Raw genomic sequence first — 22,766 nt, 5'->3', positions numbered from 1 at the left:
AGGATGTCCCTGTGGCGGATTTGGCGATTTTGTTGTAGCAGGTCTCTAGCTTGTTTAGATTGCATTGCCTTAGGTTGGTATATATTGGAGAGGCATAAAGTAGGGCGGAGATAAGGTGGGATTTTGCTATTGAAATCTTTGCTGCTTTGGTGAGAAATTGCTTATTTCTGTATAACGCTCCTAGTTTTTTGTGGACTTTTTTTATGGTCATGGATATGTGAATGTCAAATTTTAGTTTATTGTCTGTTTCCACTCCTAGCAATTTGGTGTGTTCAGTTGGGTATATAGTGGTGTTGTCTTTTGCTGTGATGTTAAAGTGAGATTTGTTTTGAATATGTTTGGTGGGTTGGAAGATGAGTAGTTTAGTTTTGATAGTCATCAGCTATAAAGTGCTGTTTGACACACACCCAGTTGGATTTGAGCTGTGTCATGTGCATAAAGTACTGTGTTCTGTAGTCTTCGTGCTTAGATAGGTAGTACTTCTAGTCCCTCTACAGTCATCTGTGTGTGTGTATGTGTGTGTGTGTGTGTGTGTGTGTGTGTGTGTGTGTGTGTGTGTGTGTGTGTGTGTGTGTGTGTGTGTGTGTGTGTGTGTGTGTGTGTGTGTGTGTGTGTGTGTGTGTGTGTGTGTGTGTGTGTGTGTGTGTGTGTGTGTGTGTCTGTGAGCTGTTGCTTGACATTACCAACAGCATTTTACACCAGCATGTAGAATGCTTATTCTGGCCTCAACAGGATCTGCTGATGTCATCAGTTATATCATAGTTTTGAATATACAGTAATCCCACCAGGACATGGTCAGACAGTAGGCTGGAGACCAGGCAGACAGACATGACCTCATCCTATATCAGATAGAAAACAGTGATATGGCTGTTAATCTATCCATACATCATGATATGGTTTGTAGCCTTTATGTTATATTGATGAAAAAAGCCTGTGGTGTCTCCAGAGACACTTTCTAGATCTAAGCTGACAGTGGAAATAAGGATGCCTGCAATGCTGTTGTGATTTCCTCATCCCAAATAGTAAAAACTCACAGCTACAATCCATTAATAATCTAGACTTGTAAAAAGGCAACCCTGTAGATATGAAAACTGTTTTTGAGGAAAGTTCTTTATGAACAGTGAAAGAAAGCATTTTCTTCAGGTATCTGTAAAGAGAAGAACTGAATCTCAGGAGGTATGGCTCCATTTTGTCACCTACATACTGCATATGATGGAATGTATTTAGCAATAATGTGAAGTGCAGGCTTTTACACTGTTATTTGTATGCATTACTTAGAAGTGTACTAATGGTATGGCCATATTTGTCAAGCCATTTCAAAGGTAGACATGTTTGGCAAGACATGAAGATATATAGAAAGGAATGCTGTGTGTGAAATATGTACATATATTTTAGGGACAGGTCCTATGAGAGCACTTTTAGAATTTCAGTGATGTTTTGTTATCCAAAAGGGTGATTTGCCTGTTCTTTTGTGGGGTTGGGGGCTAAGGTGAGTAACTCTTATGGCACTAACAAGGATATGTTGTTCTTGTTACTCTCTTTGTTTTGCAACCTGCCTGTTGTTGCATTTCACATCTCTAGACTGTTTAATGATTCTCCAGTGGGTAATACTGACTGGGTACCTTTTGAGTTGTATCTGTAAACACTCATTTTGTAGTTATGTGATACTTATGTGCATTATGCATCTGTTTTCTTTTAGGGCACCTATAATAATGCCAGTGAGATGGTTGAATTCACAGCAATGACCCTTTACAGATGGCGAAAATCAAAAAATCATTGACAGTTTCGGCAATATGGTGCCTTTCTCCTTCAAGGGGGAAGGTGAGATATTGGCTGTAGGCTGCTAATATGGAAGGAAATTGTTGATAATGTCAATGCTGTGGGCAGCCATGGAAGAACATATGAACAGGTGTGCCACATGGCCACTGACATGGTAACCTCTGCAAAAAGATGAGCAGCTGCAGTAGGCCATGACCTATTGGTTGCAGGAGAAGGCCCTGCTAGGTAACCACCACTGACTTCATATAAGGGATACAGAAAGCTCCCAGGAGATTGTAGTTTGACACAAGCTGGATGAGGGAGCCAGCATTTTGGACATATCAACCACACCTAAGGAGAAGCTTCCACTTAGGCCTTGTTATCTGAACAAATGAATACAGTATAGTTAAAGAATTTAAATTAATAAATTATTTCTGTGTCACATGTATTTATTTGATTGGGGGCATTGAAGATTCCTACAGTTATAAGCTTAGTTTGGAGTTGTCAGCCACATTCTTACTTAAGGGATTGGTTATTGTAGCTATAAAGGGGCAAATATGTTACCCACTGTGTTAATGTTGATTTTGATGCTGTTGCCCTTACCTCTTGCTTAACTTATTTCAGGACCATCAGGCCTCCTGGAAAGCTTGCTTTCTGCTTTTGGTAAACCAAGTATTTTTATGTCAGTACTGCTGATCAATTTAAACAAATATTGTAGTATGTCATTTTGATCTCAGGTGTGTTGTGTGTATTGCTGGATTGTCTGTAATCGTTGCAGCAGTGTTACTTTGTTAGCATATATTGCATCAAAGTAGTGTCAGTATTTATGTATTCCTGTATTTCTTGTTTTTTATCACAGGTGATTCTGACAGTGGAAATGTGAGCCCTGTGTCACATGATGTCAGGGTATCAGCAGACACTGATGATGATGGCGGCCAACATGAGGCACAGTCGGGGGGTGCAGATGTTGAATCTGACACAGTGGCTGACATACAGCCATCCCCTACATTTACATCGGACACAACCAGTAGGTCTATGCCTATCCAGTCCACTGACCCCACAGATATTGGACAGGTGGAGGGCGAGGACATTGTTCAGAGAAGTGTTGCTACTGTGGCTTTAGTGCTTGTTGAGTCTGACTGTAACCAAAGTGTGGGTGTGGTGCCATGCAGGAGGATTTATAGGGGTGTTCAGAAGGGGCCTGTTGTCCCTCCTGCATGTGGTGCAGGTGTCACTTCCTGTACTATGGCCATCATGGAGGCACAGGCACATTCCATTCGGTGCTCCAGACAAATGCTCAGGGTTTTGGATGAGGCACAGTCTGACATTGTGACTGCCTCTACCATGTTGCTAATTCACAGGATTAGATGAATGTCACATTGGGACAAGGGTTGTCTGTGATGGAATGAGGGGTGTCTGTCATGGAACAAGGAGTGCCTGTGATTGAATGTCTACTGGGAGGGGAATAGCATTATCATGAGCGTAGGTAAGTCACATCATCTGCTGTCAGTCAGTGTGGCCATGCCTGATCACATTACCATAGTGGCAGTACTTTCACTGCTCCATCAGTGAGTGTGCTGTCCATGCACAGACATGGCAGGCCATGGGGTCATGGTCCTGGGGTTCCCATGAAGAGAGCTCATCCAGCAGACAGCAGTCATGTTCAGGTAGCAGTAGTGCATCTGAGCATGGTTCTGGATATCAACATGCACACCTGACAGAGACAGTTCTCATGGTTGAGGATGACAAAGATGAACTGCCACCTCTACCATACACAGCCCACACCTGTCCAACACACTAAGAAGTAGATCCAGCATTCAGCTTGGTTGTCTTCATGCACATACTCACACACAAATATTACCTGGAAGATCTCTACAGGCACACAAACAACAGTTACTAATTTTGTCTCACTGCCCATTTGTTGTTTTGTCCAAATGTCTGCCTTCTTCTCCTTCTTATTCATGGACACTTACTGACATTTGTATCAGCCTAGGCTTTCTGCCCCACCCACCCACCCACAACACTCTGTACAAGTGATGATAACTGTGCCATATGCCTGCGTTCTACTTTTCTGATTCAGGGATACAAAATCTGTGTCTGATGCTTGGGGTGCATAGCTAACTTACTACTTAGTGCATCTGCATTTGTGGTGTTTAACTGGTCATTCCATGTTTAACTTATATTTGCCTTGGAAAGTTTGACAGTTCATAGTATCAAAATGTCACAACTTTATAGTGATACATGCTCTTGTGAGGTTTGGGAAATAAGAAACTGCAAGTGTATAATTACTTTCTAACATGCCCCTTACAGGATTTTCCAATCTAAACATATGTTGTACATCATAGGTCATGACCTGATATTCAGATCTTAAGATTGTATGACAGCATGACATTTTCTTTTCCCTTTAAAGTTTTCTTCATTTAAAATTTTTTTTTTTTGGTCACTATTTGTGCAATGCACCACATAATGCAAACACTGGAACCAGAGAACCTTGACCACCCAAAAGAAGACAGACAAAAACAGAAAATATATGGTGTACTATATTCCTGTAAGTATATTCCTGCTATGTGGACTAGAATTGCCTTTACTTTTGCCTAACATGCATACACAGAGGCCTATACATCCTATAACCCTGAAATTGCATTGCTTGCCAGTGTTGCGCTCTGCTTACAATTACACACAGTCAAGTATTGTGTTTGCATGATGGTAAGCATAGCACAATGTTTTCAAACAGTATGTGCACTCCCAGTAAGTGTGATAACTGCAATTGGTGGAAAACCATCATTCTACATTGATCTGTGGTAGACATGGCAAGGGTTCCTAGACAGGGACTGAGATTCTGTGCTCAAAGATGGGGTATCCAGGAGTCCAAAGTGTTTGCTGCACTCCTAGGGTTGCAAAACAATGCAGTGGTGCAGTGGTAGCATTCTTGCCTCACAGCGAAAAGTTCTCTGGTTCGATTCTTGGCTGGGGTGCCTTCTGTGCTGAGGCTACATGTCCTCCCTATATTTATATGGGTTTGCTTTGGGTGCTCTGGTTTTCTCCCACAATTAAAAGACATATGTCTGAAGCATTTCACCCCAGGCCTCCGCTGAAAATTGGCTTTGCTCCAAGTCAGACTTTCTCGGTAGACAAATGTAAAATAAATAAAAAATAGTAAAGGAACATGGGACCAGGCTATTGCAGAGTGACTATTCTGGTTCAGAGTACAAGTCAGATATGTGGGATAGTCATGCATGGGCTGTGACCAGTGCTGTTGGTATTCCCCCACTGGTGAGCCATTTAGACACCACTACAACAACCTCCAGAGGAAGAAGATGGATATCCTCAAAGGTTGAATTGTGGAATGTAGGACTGGAGACACCCAACAGATGTGTAAGTATTAATTACAGACACTACTTGTAAGAGTTAAAATCTGAATATAGTCTGGACTGGTATTCTGTTTTTTTCACAGCTGTCACAGAGAGAGAACTGAATGTGAGAACCCATGCTGCTAGATTGGCCTGGATAAGAGAAGCATGTGTTATGTATGCAGCAGAATAGTACTCTTACTGTAGCATCAAACGTTTAAGATAGTTTTGAGAGGTATCTTATACAGTTGTATCAAACTGAGCATGCATATCTCAGCTGTAAAATCAAGTAAACATGTATTAATGTGTAGTACAAACCAACAGTTCAATATTCTAATATCAAAGTGAGCAGGCATCTCTCAACTGTAAAAGCAAAGTATGCCTGCATTAGTCTCTAGGCCAAACAGACTGTACAGTGTTAGATAGTAGTCAGAGGTCATAGGTTCACATATCACACTTCCCAGCTATGCAATACTGGTAATTTGTTCGCAATATTTTAAAGAATATTCAAACTTCTAAACCACTGGCATAGATGGCTTGCTGTAAAATGTAATCTGTAGAACTGGAACATGCATATGTGAAGTATATGCACACATCAAAGATTGCTTGCTGCAGTCTGGAGTATAGTGTGCATCTGTTATGAGCTGTGTAGTCTTAAAAGTAAAAATGTTATTTGTTAGGCGTTGGTAGTCTTAAAAGTAAAGTTAACAGAACAGAGTCAAATAATTATATCAATACATTGTATGTCACTAATGGTATCCCTTTTTCTTCTCTCACCCAAACCCTTAACTTCTATTTTTTTTCACAGCACAGTAGGTTAGGTTTGCCCCACAGGATCCTCCTACCCCTTTCCATGAGCTACAGCACTGAGGCCCAACACATCTGGGATCCAACTTGGCAGCACCCCCTCTGCTGCCCCTGCACTGCCTGGCCCCTCAGGTAGCTCTGTCCTGCAGGATAGGCCAGTGGTTCATTCCAGGAGCAGTGTCAGAGTTGGTGATTTTATCACCACTGTTGAACTGTCAGGGTTGATGCATAGGATTTTGTGCCACACTGTTGATACATGCTTACACTGGATGGAGATGCTGCTCTCCATCATTGTACCTAATAACATGAGAAGGAGACTCAGATGTCAGGCACTGCAGCCATTTGTGCAGTAAGCTGACAGTAATGATAGTCCAGTGGGTGAGGACTCAATTCTCACTATCACCCAGCTTGATGACCATGGGTTCTCAATGTTCCAACCCTCGCCTCAACCATGGTGTTCACAAACCTCTTGCGTCCTTCACCATCTGTGTCTTGTATTGTATGTCCTGTCTGTCTGAGGTTGCTTTCTCACCTACACAACCTACCTGACCCAGACATACCTACTTCCCTTTCCCAACATTTCTCTCTCTCTCTCTCTCTCTCTCTCTCTCAAAAACATAAAAAGTGCACCTATTCCAAAAACAAAACTATCCTATACATGTCTCTCCATTTTGAACACCTGTGTTCATGACACACTTGAGTTGGACCAATTGGGTATACAACATGATTGTGTCGTGGTCACACTTCTCCCTGGAAGTGACAGCCCAAATTCATCTAATATTCTACACATATGATCATTTTTTATTGTTGAAGAAATGAATAACTATCCCCAGGATTCAGCAAGCTCTGCATGGCATACAGGAATAGTACAAGAGCTGCTGCAGGCAATATGGCTGCCGTGCGATCCAGGAATATGCTCCCGGGATGGGCACGAGTGTTCTTGCACTATTCCTGCATGGACACAGCCCCTGTATGCTAATTACCTCATTTGCTGGTGAAAACCATCCAAATGAGATGAATTAGTGATCCAGGAAGCAGGCAGACGTCCGTGAAGGAATAGTGTAGACTGCAGAAATGTATTCAGCCAGTAGCTAAATGCATTTCTGCAAAGTTTAAAACCGAGGCATGACAGCTCGTACAAATGCATGTATTAGAAGGGTTAGGCATGCCAAAGGCCAAATATATGGCCATAGGCATGAAAGATAATTTAAAAATTATAAAAATTATCTTTTTTTTTATTGGCCGATTTTGGCTGTTTAAGGGCAGGGCAGCAGTGCCCAAATGGAATCGGCCTGAAAATAATAATAAAAAAATGCTGGAAATAAGCTTTTAAACCAAAATCATAATTTTGCCATAATAGTCAATGGCATGCATAACACAACAAGACCATGGAACAGTGGTTGCTAAGGGGGAAGGCTGAGTGTCAGTTTTGTAACCATGCATTAGCAGTCAATCCTATGCAAATGAGGGCAATGATACTGAATCACAGCTTTCCCCTTGATGCTAGCTTGCACCCAACCATGTAGGTGCAGTAAGACCACAGTGTAAGCCTAAGAGCTAGATGACTACATAAGGGGTGTGTGTCATGCATGCTGTAAGCTTATTGGAGCTCTGTGGCCCTTGTTTGCCCTTAGCTATGCACAGCTAAGGAAGGGTGTGTGTCTGAAGCTACCTAGCAGTCTTTACATTGCCTAAACTGTTGTGCGCACCACACTGAGTTTTAAACAAAAAAAAAAAAAAAACAGGAAATAGCAGCTCCATTCACATCTGAACACTGGGTTTGCGCGGCACACCTCGGGGCTTAAACAGGAAGGTAATGGGAAGGGAAAACAGCAGTAGGAAGGTAATCGAGGAGAACTAGCGTAACTGGCAGGTGAAATGAATCAGAATCAGCCAATTACACAGGCAGCAGCCCAGCCCAGTACACTGCTATAAGCTATGCAAACACCTTTCCCTCTGTTTTTTCCCACAAACTTTACACCACCGGTGTACACAAATGGGGAAATGTTACCTAACAAAAGCAACAAAATGATAGGGGCTGCTTTCGTTCTCATAAATCAACATGTGGAAGAGGCTGAGGGTGGTGAGGATGACAATGCCGATGACCAACCCACAATGAGAGAAGGAGAAGAGTGTACAGACCCAGGGTAACCTACCAGGGGCTAAATGAACTGGAGATAGTAGAGTGTTATAGGGTGGACAGGGACCTCCTACAGCAAATTGTTGAGCTATGCCAGCCATGCCTCCCACACAGAACCAACAGAGGAGATCCCATCCAAGTGGATACCAAGGTATGTGTAGGCTTAAGAATATTAGTCTCAGGTACCTTCCAAAGGCCAACTGGGGATATTATGGGGATCTCACAGGCATCACCATCCAGGGTACTTCACCAGTTCTTGGATGCCATGTCAGCACATGCCGGTGAGCACATATATTTCCACAACACCAGTGAGGCGTTGACCAGCAATATGCGACTGTTCTACCAAATAGCAGAATACCCTGAGGTAGTGGGTGCTATAGACTGCATGCACATACGCATCAAAGCACCACCAGGTGAGCAGGCTAGGCTCTACATAAACCGCAAGGGCTTCCCCTCCATCAACTGCCAGGTCATGTACGATGCCCAGGGCATTATAATGAATGTGTGTGCTGGCAGCCCTAGAAGCTATCACGACTTCTGCATCTAGCATATGATGCAGCTATACCAGAGATTTGCCAATGGGGACAGTTACGCACTGGAGCCGTGGCTGATGACACCCATCAGAAATGCATACACACCCAAACAAGAACTCTATAATGAGGCACACTCACAGACCAGTATCATAACAGAGCATGTGTTTGGGATGCTCAAGTCACGGTTCCTGTGCCTGGACATATTTTGTGGAGTGTTGCAGTACTCTCCAGCTACATGTACCCAAATTGCCATTGTATGTGCCATGCTACACAATATGATCCTGCGGAAACAGCTGCATCAGGAACAGCATGGGGCAGGGCCCCACAGCCCCCACCATTGACAAGGCCAGCACAGGCACAGAGTGACTCGGAGGAGGAACAACCTGAGCCTGCCCCTGTAGGCAGAAGGAGGTGTGCCCAGTATGACAAGGCTTTGGCAAAGAGGCAACACATAGCACATACACTGACATGATAGGAACCCAGGGAATGACACATACAGTAAAAAGGATGACAAACATAACATTACCTGTGCTTAATCATGTATAGGGAGTGTACTATGTCCATCCCACATCCTCAGCCCTCCAGCACCATCCTCAATACTGGCACAGCCACAAGGTAAGTCACTCTCACTATCAATTGCTGAATGGAGTAGCATATTTTGCTACTTGTATCTATGGCACAGATGTGAGCATCTCCAATTCTGACTAATCTCAACAAAACTGAACTGAGCAAAATGGAAGCCTGCTATAACAGAATTGCCCACTTTGCTGCAAATTGCTCATATAGAACTCATCACTGTACTGCTTTGAGACAGCTCCACTGGCTTGAACTGCCCAACCTCCTAACCTACAATCAGCTCTGTCTCTGTCATTCTATCTATTACCTCCCCAATAAGTGTCCTGCCCTCAAAAACCTAGTACAACATCACTCAGCCAAAAGACCTGTTAGATCATCAAGCAAACCACTACTAGAAGTCACCAACAGCTACAGTAGCTTTGGAGATGCACTATATAGTAGTTCAGTGGCTAAAAAATGGAACTCTGTCCCCACTAGCATACAAAACACATCGTCCAATGCCTCCTTTAAAAACCTCATTAGGCAACTTCTCAAGCAAAGCTGGCAGTGCCAGGATTGCTCCCCAGGCTAGTGAAAGTGGATAAGGTATACATACTAAACCTAGAGTACTTGATAATAGTTTTCACTCTTACTCACAAACACTGGCTAATGTACAATGTATGTACTGTACCGGTGTACAATGTATGTATTTTACCTATATTCCAAATTTCAGTTGAACACCACAAATCTATTAATTACCTTTATTTTTAAATTAATATTTTCTTGTTTGTTCTCTCCACTGTAACTGTTGATGTGCTGCATACCACTGTGAAAACTTGTCTGTTGCAATTTATGTGTATACTGATCATGTCTAAATATCTAAATGTATCTGCAATTTTTTCTATGTGGAGCTTTTCTCCCCGGGCCTCTGCTGAAAAAGGGCCTTTTCGGCTCAGTCAAACACCCCCAGTTAACAAATGTAAAATAAAATAAATAAATAAATACATGTGAGTATGCAGGGGAATTGGGTGACTGAATAAGATGGCAGGAGATAGTAGACACCTATATGGGCAGCATGAAATCCATAACAAATACTGGTGTCAACATAGTAGACAGTACTACACAAGGTGAAAAATCCCACTGCAGTACATGTGTTGGGCTAAATATGTGTCCATAGGACACACACATGCATCTCAGTGAGGCTCACATACCCAACAACAGTCTCAGCCAGCAGGACAGGTCTAGATGACCACAAAGAAAGGCTGTTCTAAGACCTCAGATTGATGGCAATGGAGAACAGCCCCCCTCCAGACCTACACAGACAGACTACAACAGGTCAGGCAGTGGGATATTAGTTTTGAAGGGTAAGAAGTCTGAAACTAAAATGTAGATCAATAAAACCTAAGATCTGTACTACACTGATATGCTCTAGTCTGCATGATAGGTCAGAATACAAAATGAAATGGAAGCCAACAGAATACCTGAAATACCACTATGGTCATAGCAAATGTTTATAGTTGTCATGTGTGCCCCCCCCCCACAATCCTATGTAGAAATGTAGTAACATGTACATGTGGGTATAATAACAGTGGAACACAGATTACCTGAGCTGGCCAAATTAGCAGGATAGATTGTTGGACGTGTACAATATGCAGGCCTCTGTGTGTTAGGTTGTTGTGTGTTGTATATTGTGTAGAATTGATCAGCATGTAGACATAGAGGGTTGTGTCCCGGTGGCCAATAGCCAGCACTGTTGATGACAGGGCCATGTTCTAACAACTGCAGTGCCAAACACAATGCATCCAAGAAAGACCCAATCCAGCAGAAATCCAAAATAATTGTTCAGATGTAATATCTGTCACCATCTGAAAAATGGACATGGCAATAATGAGGGCCCAGACATATACAAAGTACATAGCTGGAAGTTCCCTAGACAGAGAGTGTATAAGAAATGACTGGCAAATGGACACACCTTTGGAATTGTACATACAGGTTAGCAGCACATTAGTTGTCTGTGTAGTATGGAATACTGATGTAGTCTTGCCAAACTCTGGCAGACCACAAAAGGCACAATTAAGAAGTGAATCAGCTGGAAGTAGCTTCCATAACACACATGCACCTAGCTCACCCCACCATCAACCACAGGTGCCTCACAAGTCATATTCCTGCTGTTGGGAATGAGTACAATATGACCCCCACTTCTGGATGGGAATACCCACAGAATGCAGCATGTTGAAGAGGTGTCCCATGCAGGTGTGTCCCTAGATATAAGCAGCACCCTGCCAGCATCCACACCAATTAATTAGTAAGGACAGAAACTATTGCCATTAACACCTTGCACACCCACCCTGTCACCCCAGGGGAATATAGTGGCTTGCAGCCTGGGACTGTAGGAGTGACAGAATGCACTGGCCTGCTACAGATGACCTGCATCACTACCAAATGTCCTACAGTCCTCTGTCAACGGCCTGTGTCTCACCTGTACTGCCAATGTATGTTATCTCATGGAGTCCCAAATAGCAACATAACACAGTCCACAGAACACAAATGCAAGGCCATGTTGACAAATCAAAGTAGCATGTCATGTCTGGAGCGTTTCTCCCCGGGCCTCCACTGAAAACAGGATCTGTGGAACCTAGTCGGACTTTCCCGGTCAACAAATGTTAAATAAAAATAAAATAAATAAATAAAATGTCCACCATGTCCTACTGCATGAACTGTGGACAAACCCCTAAATACTGCTGGGATGAAGTGATAACTATAGGGATACTTATCAGATATTGCTTGCATAATGTTAGGAAGAGGATAGAATAACAGAGGTGGGGGTAGAAGCATGGATGCCATTGAGTGTATGAACTCTGAAACTGTGATGTGTGCCCATACTATCTCTGCCTGCAAACACAGGAATGGGTGGCTACAAACCTGCTCATAAACCACAATGTGAATGGGTAATGACCAGATATATGGGACCTGCCTCTGGGTAACCTGTGTGAATTTCTACAGCTGAGAGGTATGGACACAGCAGGATATGGCCATTCTGTCACGTTGATAGATGTACAAGCATGGGATCCACAGCCACAACAGTACCAAGGTGCTGGACCATTTACATGGACCCATCAGCAAGTGTCTGCAGCTACCCCTCCAGAATGGCATGAGTGTGCAAGAATATGTGGGCTGTAGACCACAATACTGGACACAGCTTCAATCATCTTGTATTCCCCAGGAAACTACTGCGAGCAAATACATATGTCTGTCAGTAGTTGATAACATAATACATCACAGTGTAAAACAGTACATTTATTTATTTTACATTTGTTAACTGGGGTATCTGACTGAGCCGAAAAGGCCATTTTTCTGCAGAGGCCCGGGGAGAAAAGCTCAAAATAGAAAAATTACAGATACATTTAGACATGATCAGTATACACACAAATTACAAAAGACATATTTTTACAGTGGTATGCAGCACATCAAAAGTTACAGTGGAGAGAACAAACAAAAAAATATAAATTTAAAAATAAAAGTACTTAATAGATTTGTGGTGTACAGCTGAAATTTGGAACATAGGTAGAATACATACATAGTACACAGGTACATTACATACATTGTAGATTAGCCAGTGTTTGTGAGTAAGAGTGAAAACTATTATCAAGTACTCTAGGTTTAGTATGTGTACCTTATCTGCTTTCACTAGCCTGGGGAGCAATCATGGCACTGCCAACTTTGCTTGAGATGTTGCCTAATGAGGTCTTTAAAGGAGGCTTTGGATGATGTGTTTTGAATGCTAGTTGGGACACAGTTCCATTTTTTAGCCACTGAACTACTATATAGTGCATCTCCAAAGCTATCGTAGCTGTTGATGACTTCTAGCAGTAGTTTGCTTGATAATCTGAGGCCTTTTGGCTGAGTGATGTACTAGGTTTTTGAGGGCATGACACTTATTGGGGAGGTAATAGAATGACAGAGGCAGAGCTGATTGTAGGTTAGGAGGTTGGGCAGTTCAAGCCAGTGGAGCTGTCTCAAAGCAGTACAGTGATGAGTTCTATATGAGCAATTTGCAGCAAAGTGGACAATTCTGTTATAGCAGGCTTTCATTTTGCTTAGTTCTGTTTGTTGAGATTAGTCAGAATGGGAGATGCATAGAGTAGGGTGGATAGAAGTTGGGAGTGAGAAATGGCTTATCTTGTGTTGTTGGTAAGAAATGGTTTGATACGGTAGAGTGATCCCAGTTTGGCATGTACTTTTTTAATAGTTAAGTTGAGATGACTATCAAATTTTAGGTATTAGTCTATGGTTATTCCCAATAGCTTAGCCTGTGCCACTGGAGCGATTGGTTTTTTTGTTAGAACTGGTTATAATCATAAGCTGAGTTTTATTTGGATTGAGGATAAGTTGGGCTTTGGTTGGGCAGTTTTCAACATCAGAGAATGCTAGCTGAGTTGTTTGCAGGAGGGTGGGAATGTTTTGTGCAGCACAGATTAAGGTAGTGTCATCTGCATACTGAATGATAGATGCATGCTGTGTGGAGGTATGGAGGTTATTTGTGAAGACTGTGAATAGTAGTGGTCCTAGGATAGAACACTGTGGGACTCCTATAGTTATGGGAAGCTGAGGAGAGAGAGAATTTTCCCATTTCACAGCTTGGTACCTGTCAGTTAAGTACCTTTGGAACCAGGTACGAGTGGAATTTGATAGGTGATATTGGTTTAGTTTGTTTAGCAGGATTTGGTACGAGACTGTCTCAAATGCTTTGGACATATCCAAAAAAAGAGTTGACACCTGCAGGCCTTCATTTTTGAGATGGTTTACTGTGCCTGTGAAGCAGAGGAGGGCTGTAGTGGTACTATGGGCAGGTCTGAAACCATGCTGAGTAGTTGACAGGATGTTGCTGTCTAGGAGATATTTTAGCATCTGGGTATGGATGCATTTTTCTAGGATTTTGGCCAGGGGGGAGAGTAAAGCAATGGGTCTGTAGTTATTAAGTTCAGTGGAGGTCCCACCTTTATGTATGGGTGTAACATAGGATATTTTCCAAGAGTTTGGGCACATAGTTTTCAACAATTGATCTGTTTATGAGAGTGGAGATTGGGATAGCAATAGCATCCGCTGTGAGTTTCAAGAAATAGCTGGGGAGTAGGTCGGCTGCTATTGACGAGGTTTTTATTTTGGAGAGCATGCTTTTGATTGAAGTGGTGGAAACTGTCTTGGGGTAAAGCTTGTATTAGTGTTATTTGTGTTGGGGGGGATAGTGAGGAAGGAACTGTCCTGTGATACTAAGGATAGAATTGAGTTCACAAAGTGGGAGTTGAATTGTGTTTCGATGGGAACTATAGTGTCAGGGGTGGTTGGTTTGGGGGTAGCCTTTTGGGTGGATTTTAGTAGATGGTTTACATTTTTCCAAAATTTTGGGGGTTGTATTGGTATTTAGTTTTTAATGTCATGTAGTAGGATTATTTGTCCAGCCTAATGCATTTTTTTTGCATGGTTGCACAGTTCTTGGTACTTAGTTAGGCTTTGTGTTTCTTTGTTTTTTTGATAGTAAAGCCAGGCAGTGTCTCTGGACTTGAGGATTTGTTTGGTTTCTTTACTGAGCCAGGGGTTTGTAGAGGTTCTAACCTTGATTTTGCGCAATGGAGCAACAGTGTCTAGGTGTTGTGGAAATGTTTTGTTGAAATATACTACAGCCTGGTCAAGCAGGAGGGTTTTTAGGGGGGTCCAGTCACAGTTACAGAGTAAAGTATTGAGGACCTCAGGAGAGAATTTGTTTGTGTTTCTAGTGGATATATAGTTAGTGGTTTTGCATATGCTTGTTCTACTACATATAAAGTATATAATGTTGCGGTCATTTAAGGTGTCTGGGAGACTGCTTGCGTTGGGGTACATTGTGGGGTTGTTAGTTAGGACCCAGTCAAGGATGGATTCCCTTTTAGATTTTTTATCACATCTAGTTGGAATTTGGACTAGCTGCTGATAGCCATGGAAATTTATTAGATTACTTGGTGTCTGATATGCAGGTGAACCAATCTAGGTTGAAATACCCCAGAATAAGGGTTTCTTGTGAGTATGTGGAAGAACACCAGGATAAGAAGTCTTCAAGGCTAGCAGGTGTATTACCAGTGGAATATAGATTGTGGTGATGACCTTTTTAGGGTGAAGTTGAAGTTGTGAGATAAGTATGTGCCAATTATTGGGGGAGGGGTAGGAGTTTGGTAATTGACATACAGTTAAGTTGGACTTATACAGTAAGGCAGTTCCACCCCCTTTATGAAGTGGTCTGTCTTGTCTAATGATATTGTAGCCAGTAGGGAGAACTTCTGAGTTAGCTTTGTTTTTATTTAGCCAGGTTTCTGTTAAGCGACTATATCTGGGGAGTAGTGTGCTGTTGTGGCCTGGAGTTCAGGTATTTTATTTTTGATACTTCTAATATTAATATTTAGCATTAAAAGATGGTTGGTTTTGCTGCTGTTGTTGATTTGCCCAGGGATGAAGTTAGTGGGGGTGTTATGCTCTGACATTTGTGTTGGACAGGCTGGATTTGGGCCTGGGTTGGGGTGGATATCCCCACTTATGGTGAGCCTGGTGTTAAAATGGTGATACAGATGTTGAAGTTTGGTGAGGAGTGTGAGAAAGTATTGTGTTTTTTTAGAGTAGGAATGAGAGCATATATGTTTAGTTCTGAATTGATCCATTATGTAGTTCTTGAACAATTGTGGGCAGATATTATTATAATGCGTGGTGTCTGTATATGAGAGTGCATAAGTTAGTGTTGTGCTACTAAGTTTAGGGATATTGCTAGAGTGATAACTTGTGGTGTTATAAAGAATTATGAGAAGACAGACTAGACTTAGTTGTGTGATAGTCATGGTTATAAAGTTTAAGTTGGTACTAGGTGGGGGTCTGAATAGGAATTATAGGGTTGCACTATATATGGATGGGTTAAGTAGTGTGTGTGATGTAAAAATGCCTAATGGGAATGAGAGTGATTGGGAATATTTTGTGTAGAACAAGTTGGTGTGGTATAATGTGATCTGACTTGAGGAGATGTGATTGGTGGAGGTGATATGAGGGTGAGCTGTGGGTGTGGCTGTGATTACTATAAATGTAGAGGTAGTGGGGGCAGGAGGGAATAGGGGGCAGGGCTGGGGAGTGGAGAGAGCCTGAGTGTTAGTAAGAGGGAATGGAGCGAGGCAGAGCCCACCAAGACAAGAGTAAAAAGTATTACTTTACAAATCTGAACATTTTAAACACATTCCTGAGGTCTAATGGCTTACCAGCAAGCAGAATGCAGTTGCTGAAGAGCACTTGTGTCCTGGTGGGAGACTAGAAATTTAAAGATGGCTCCATGCTCAGCAGAATTCTAATATAGACTTAGTATTAGGGGAGGGAGATAGCACAATGGGTATAAACCAGGTGGAATGCAAAGAAACCAGAGAGGCAATCAGTGGAAAACTCTCAGTGAAGGCCTCAGAGGGGGTAAGTAAGAATTCAAACTACCTGTAAAGTGAAGGAGAGAAGAGACAGCAAACTTTATTAAGGTTGGGAGTGTGTCTTCACATTGACTTGCCGATTAGTAACCAGTTTGTGCACAGATTAGAGTAGGGTGATACATTAGCAATGAAGGGGGATGTATAGAGATGCAAATAAACAGGTGGGCCTTCAAGTGATACAAACCAAGGCTGCTTGATGATTAATTTAGTCACAGGGATCTGTCTTAAATGTATACTGTCTATTTGACAGTAAGGATTACTGCACTAGCTGGGGGGAGGACACAAGGCTACAACAGTCAGTTTTATTAGTACGCTGAGAACTACTAAGAAATACTGCTAATGTAATAGCTTCACTCTCATAAAAAATACAAGTAGAATGCCTGGGTGGACTGACCCTGCTCTTGAGGCTCAAAATGTATATCCTTGTTTAGTTTTGCAGTACTGATTCCTTCTTATACTGTATGGGTGGAGTGGTAGCCACAGACTGCAGATTTGCTTGAGTGTGCTCCTGCTCCTACATATGCCTGAATATCTCTGCTAACACCAAAACCATTTAGCTGAAGCAGCACAGACACAATTAGTTAAAGAATCCCACTATCCTTTGCCTATTGTGACCCCGTATTGTCAACCTATCTACAGATATCCTGCAGAAACAGGTTGCTAGCTGTAGGTATAGAACACAAATGCCTGCACTGGAGTACAACCTACCTAGAATGGATTCACACATTCAGAACAGAAGGTCATACTGGGCATGATCCCACACTTACAGAAATGAAGCCCATGTCTGGCTACAACAGTGGACTATACATATCTGTCAGTCACAGATGTCTGTGCACACACTCCACATTGCACAACAGACGTGCTTTGCACACACATTGCATAGGAATACACACATATATCAAAGGACAACACACTACAGTAAGTAAAAGGACATGGCACCCTGTTCCATCCCTGCAACAGGCAAATAATTGCTTACAGTGGTCCTTTGCTATGTTCCCCACTGGATGCCTGCAACAACTGTAATGTCTGAAAATGGACATATATCCAGTTAGACTAGCCCAGTCAACAAATGTAAAATAAAAATAAAATAAAAATAAAAACTATAATAGGTCAAACATACACAAACATAGATGTGGGGAATAGAGAGACAGACAAAGACAAAGAGCCTAACATCATGAGGCCTGTCCCACCCACCACATATCCATTTGACTAATATCACATGATGTGCCAATGTCTATCACTGTAGACATTTGCTTCTGGTAACCCTCAGCACTATAGTGTCTGTGGTGCTTGAGATAACTGTGTAGCATGACAGTACAAGTCATTATTCATCTAGCAGTTGTATATGCAGTCCTGTTAAATGTAAAGTTGTGTGTGACTGAGCATTGTGTGTGTATATGTTTCCAGAGGAATGGTTTATGGCCCATTCACACACACTGCACTCCCCATTGCCCTAGTTTAGCTAGCCAGCTGATGTCAGTCACCTTGAAATACTTCTTTGGAGAAAGATAATCCCTATAAGCTCTGTGATGCATGCAATAACTGTGCAATGCTATAGTGTGATGTACTAGTAAGGTAGGAGTGCTAATCCCAGATATGGCAACTGTGAAACTCTGTGTGTGTAGGGATCAACACTTGTGAGGCCATTCATAGTCACTAAACCTCCCATTGCCCTACTTTAGCAAGGCTGATGATGTCGTCTACCTTGACATAAACCTTTGGAGAAGGGCTAACCCTATAAGCTCCATGGTAAATATGGAGCAATGTAGTAACAGTAACTACACAACTATGGGTTTTAATCCCATCTGTGGAAAGTGCTTGTGTGTGTACCTCAAAGTTTATGTCCCTATTTAGAGCCAGTACACATCTCAGACCCTGACTTTAGCAGTCCTGCAGATATCACCCACCTTACAAGTATCTGTCCTGAAGCCTATACCATGTCAGGTCAGTGGTGCATGTGGTAAATGTGTAACATAATGGTCCATAAAGGTTGTTAGATACAGGTTTGAAACTCACCCCTGGAAAATGTGAATGCATGATTAGGATGAAATTATTTTTGGGATCTCTCACCCATTGCATTGTGATATTCCTCACATTAGACATACCTTGGGACAGTATCCATCCAGTAAGCTCCATGGTGTGTGTGATAAATGCGGTACACTGTAGCAGCAATACATAACTAGGTAGGGGTTTGAATCCCAGTACTGGCAAGTTTGTGTGTATGTTTGTCATCAGTATACTGTGTGGAGGTTGCTGTGATTGTGTAATGACAGGATTCATTGGAAGGGTGGGTTTTGCTAAATTCTTATATTAAAGACCTACTATATGTCACAATGTCCACCTTACAAGGACAACAGATGTTAAACAGCAAAGAGGTTGGTAAAGACAATCCATTGCCGTGCATGTGAAATTATGGATCAGTGAACAATATAGGCAACCCTCGTATTACCGAGAGAACACTCTCCACTCATGTATCATACACAAACACACTTGGCTAGGCAACAACCAATATAGTGGTAGTTCCCTGCATATTGCCCACAGATAGTAACCACAGTGTGATTGCAGTGGACTACATGCCTGTTCACCACAACACTGCCACTGACATCAGAATGTACTGTGATGTGTAACATATCCTGACTGAGTGTGTGCTATCCAGCAAGTAAAAGGACATGGCACCCTGTTCCATCCCTGCAATAGGCAAATAATTGATTACAGTGGTCCTTTGCTATCTTCCCCACTGGATGCCTGCAACAACTGTAGTGTCTGCAAATGTAACCCACAAAGGGAATACCATGCCTTATACACATGCCCTGTATGGACAGATGCCACTAACTCCACTGAATACCTGTATCATTCTGTCAATGTAGGTGCAGGCACGACCTCAGCTCTATAGCCAGTTCTCCCCACATGAGGTCAGGAATGCCACATCAGATGATAACAATCTGTCCACACAACATGCACCAGAGACTCCAGGTACACTTACACATGTCAAAGAACGTGCATGTGGGACATGTGCACAACCAAGACACTGTCCATTTTATGGAATATAGATCACATACATGGCAAGCACTGCACAGCACTGGCCATCCACAATAGTAACCCAGATGAGTGGATGGTGACTACAATACACACCTGTGTGGGCCAATCCAGGGACTACACCCCTGAGCCACACTAGAGACCATTGTTATGTGGCCTGATGCCAAGGTATACCCGTTGCCTAGCCTTGTACAGCCTTCTGGCACAGTCAACTACTAGACACTTGTCAAGCAATGAACCCATGCATGTCAGAAATGGCAAGTGTGTGTGTGTGTGTGTGTGTGTGTGTGTGTGTGTGTGTGTGTGTGTGTGTGTGTGTGTGTGTGTGTGTGTGGAGATTAATGATTTTGAAGCCATTCTCACTCACTACACCTTCCATTGCCATACTGTAGCATGCCTTCTGATGTCAGTCACCTTGAAATAACCGTTTTGCCACATATCAGCCTGATAAGCTCTGTGGCGTATGTGATACCTGCGTAATACTGTACTATAGAAAACTAGTTAGTTAAGAGTTCTAATCCTGACCCTACCAACTGTGATAATGTGTGTGGGTGTGTTCCTGAGAGAGTGTGGTTGTCTTCCTTCACACCTGCTTTTGTGGACAGCCACATGTACTACACTTCCTTTATCCCACCTTTATCACTGATGTCACTCACCTTCAAAGATACCTTTGGACAGCTCTCCAACATGTAATCTCCGAGGCATGTGCAATAACTGCATAACAATGTAATAGCAATACATAATCAGGTAGGGGTTTGAAATCAGGTACTGGTAAGTGTGTGTTTGTGTGTATTATCAGTGTCCTGTGTGGGTGTTGGGGTGATTGTGTAATGACATGGTCCATTCCAATGTGGGTTTTGCCACATCATCATATTGAGGAGCTACATGTCCCATTGTCAACACTGCAAGGCCAACATTTTACAAACATTGCAGAGATTCTAGTCAACAATCCTCAGCCATAAATGTGTACAGCCATGTGCAATTACCATGTGACAGTATGGATTAGTACACAATATAGGCAACCATCATAATGTGCAGATACCACTCTCCACCCATGGATCATACACACACATGCTTAGCTTTTACTCTCCTACTCCCTTCCTTTCTTACTTTGTCTCTGTCTGTCCCTCTCACTCCCTCTCTGGTGGGTGTGGAAAAGTACACCTGCTTTGCTTAGGCAGCAGCTTGTGTTTTGTAAGGATGCTTATGATCAGCTGATGGGCTGTGCACAAATTGCAGTCCTCCACTAGTTTACTGCATGTGGAACAGCTGTGGTATCATTCCTATAGCCAATTGCATGGAAGCACACTCCTATAACTAAGCCCTTCATGTGGATGTTGGCCCTTTTCATTCACTGTGAGCAGGACTTCATGTGGGTGTTTGACAAACAACACCACAGAGGGTAGCTTGATATACCTCTTAAAACATACACTGTGGAGACAGGCGAAGAAACAGGACAGAATGTTCCAGACATGAGGACAGAATGTAAGTATTGCTCTTCTACATTTGAAGTAATGTTGGTTTAACAGGGTTTGTGTAGATATGGCTGTCCTACATGATTTAATATCTGTCATGACAGTGTTATGTGGTTGGGGAAACTCTCAACTGTAGGGCTATCTACAAACTGGCCAGTGTTTGGAGTCTTATATGTGTTGTATTACTCACACATTTCCTATCTTTAGAAATGCAGTCACATACTCTGAGGATTGCAATCAGTACATGGTGACAGCCATGTGAGTTACTGACTTTATATCCCTAAGTAGACATATATCACAAGAAACCCTGTTACACCAGTAAATGTATGGGTTTATCACAGCAACATGTCAATATTGGCCCTGTGTTAGTGCTTCCAGCCACAACTCTGTCAACCTGTGTACATACGTAATGCAGTAAGAGGTGCATATGTTCAGTACATCATTATTTACTGACATCATACCTGATAACAAGCCAGTGAGATATCAGACTGCTAGACATGTTATGTATAGTAGGCCTTATATTTGAGGACAAAACCTTGCCATTCTGTTGTAGTGTGTACAGTAGTGAGGTCTGTATACTTATGGTGATTGTCGACAGAGTGTGCAATGTGAATATGTACCTTGGCCTTTGTACAGACTGTGGTAGATGTCATTGTTCTTGTCCTGTTCTATGTTATGTTGCATGTTGCTGCAGTGTATGGTACCCTATCGGTGTACATGTTTGTAGGGCCAGACCGACACATGTCACATACCACAGTCAGGCATTAGAATACACTGTGTCTTGGCCCAGTATATGTAGGGTTAGTGTGTGAGTGGCACATATGAGGATAGTGTTGTTCACACAGTCCATATACTGTAATATTAAGTACACTTATCATATGTGACTGTGGCTGTGTTCAGATTGGTTGTGGGTATGCACTTTAACACAGGCGTCTGTTACTCCGTGCTGTTACATGCCTGTAAAACCTGCTATATTTTCGGGTACATGTGTATTCCCCCATAAGAAATGTAGGTCAGTGTTGTGGCAGTCTGTCGGTAGTTTGCACACTGCTTTGTGACATGCCTAGCAGCTTAGTGTATTTACCCAGTGTGATGTTATGTCCAGACATTTGGCAGATGTACTGTTGCTGGACCACCATAACTGTTGTGTATTTCTGACAAAGCAGTGGGATGCTGTACAGGTGTATGTCACTAACTAGTGGGTAGTATGTGGGCTTGTGACCTCTGCTCCTTGGGTTATTATGTGTCAGGACAGAAAGGAGTGTGTGAATGCACAAACTGTGTGAGCTTATCTATTCCAGTATTTTCATGATATCCCCATTTACATGGCTGTAAACATTCACTTTGTCAGGCTTGGACCACATGTCTTATACTAAGGGGTGCTGTGTAGACCTCTGGGACTGACCAGAGTGTGTCAGACTGTCCACATTTCTTGGTAATATCTATGCTGTATTCCACAGGATCATTACTGCAATTTGTGTGGTACTGTACTATGATGATCTTATGATGTCTGTCAGTAGCTGATGGTGTACATGTCAATATCAGATGTGACTTCCCACACAAAATTTCTGTTAAGACAACCCCTGTTACAGTAGCAAAAGTCTAAATTTATACCTGCAATACGTACA

Source organism: Protopterus annectens, chromosome 4.part0, assembly GCF_019279795.1.
Source record: "Protopterus annectens isolate FY-2018-M chromosome 4.part0, PAN1.0, whole genome shotgun sequence".
Lineage (NCBI taxonomy): Eukaryota > Metazoa > Chordata > Ceratodontiformes > Protopteridae > Protopterus > Protopterus annectens.
This window is presented reverse-complemented; position numbering follows the sequence as displayed.